General features: G+C 56.4%; 1 pseudogene; it reads left to right on the plus strand.

Annotated features, from left to right (window-relative positions):
- Nucleotides 1-4: 4 nt before the first annotated feature.
- Nucleotides 5-364, plus strand: LOC108490352 (annotated as a pseudogene).
- Nucleotides 365-369: the final 5 nt, after the last annotated feature.

A 369-nucleotide genomic window follows, 5' to 3' on the forward strand; every position in this document is an offset into this window, starting at 1 on the left:
CAGTGGCTACCGTGGTGTCCCTATCACCAATTTCACCACATCCTGGCGCAACGGCCTGGCTTTCTGTGCTGTTTTACACCAGTTCTACCCAGACAAGATTGACTATTTCTCTCTTGATCCATTGAACATCAAACAGAACAACAAACAGGCTTTTGATGGCTTCGCGGCCCTGGGCGTGTCTCGGCTGCTGGAGCCAGCAGACATAGTGCTTCTGTCGGTGCCTGACAAGCTCATCATCATGACATACCTGTGCCAGATCCACGTCTTCTGCACCGGGCAGGAGCTGCAGCTGGTGCAGCTAGAGGGTGGTGGGGCCTCCAGCACTTACCGCGTGGGCAGCGCCCAGCTGAGCCTGCAGGACGACCTGGA

The sequence above is a fragment of the Nannospalax galili genome, unplaced genomic scaffold (genome assembly GCF_000622305.1).
Source record: "Nannospalax galili isolate Female #2095 unplaced genomic scaffold, S.galili_v1.0 C47019361, whole genome shotgun sequence".
In the NCBI taxonomy this organism is placed as follows: Eukaryota; Metazoa; Chordata; class Mammalia; order Rodentia; family Spalacidae; genus Nannospalax; species Nannospalax galili.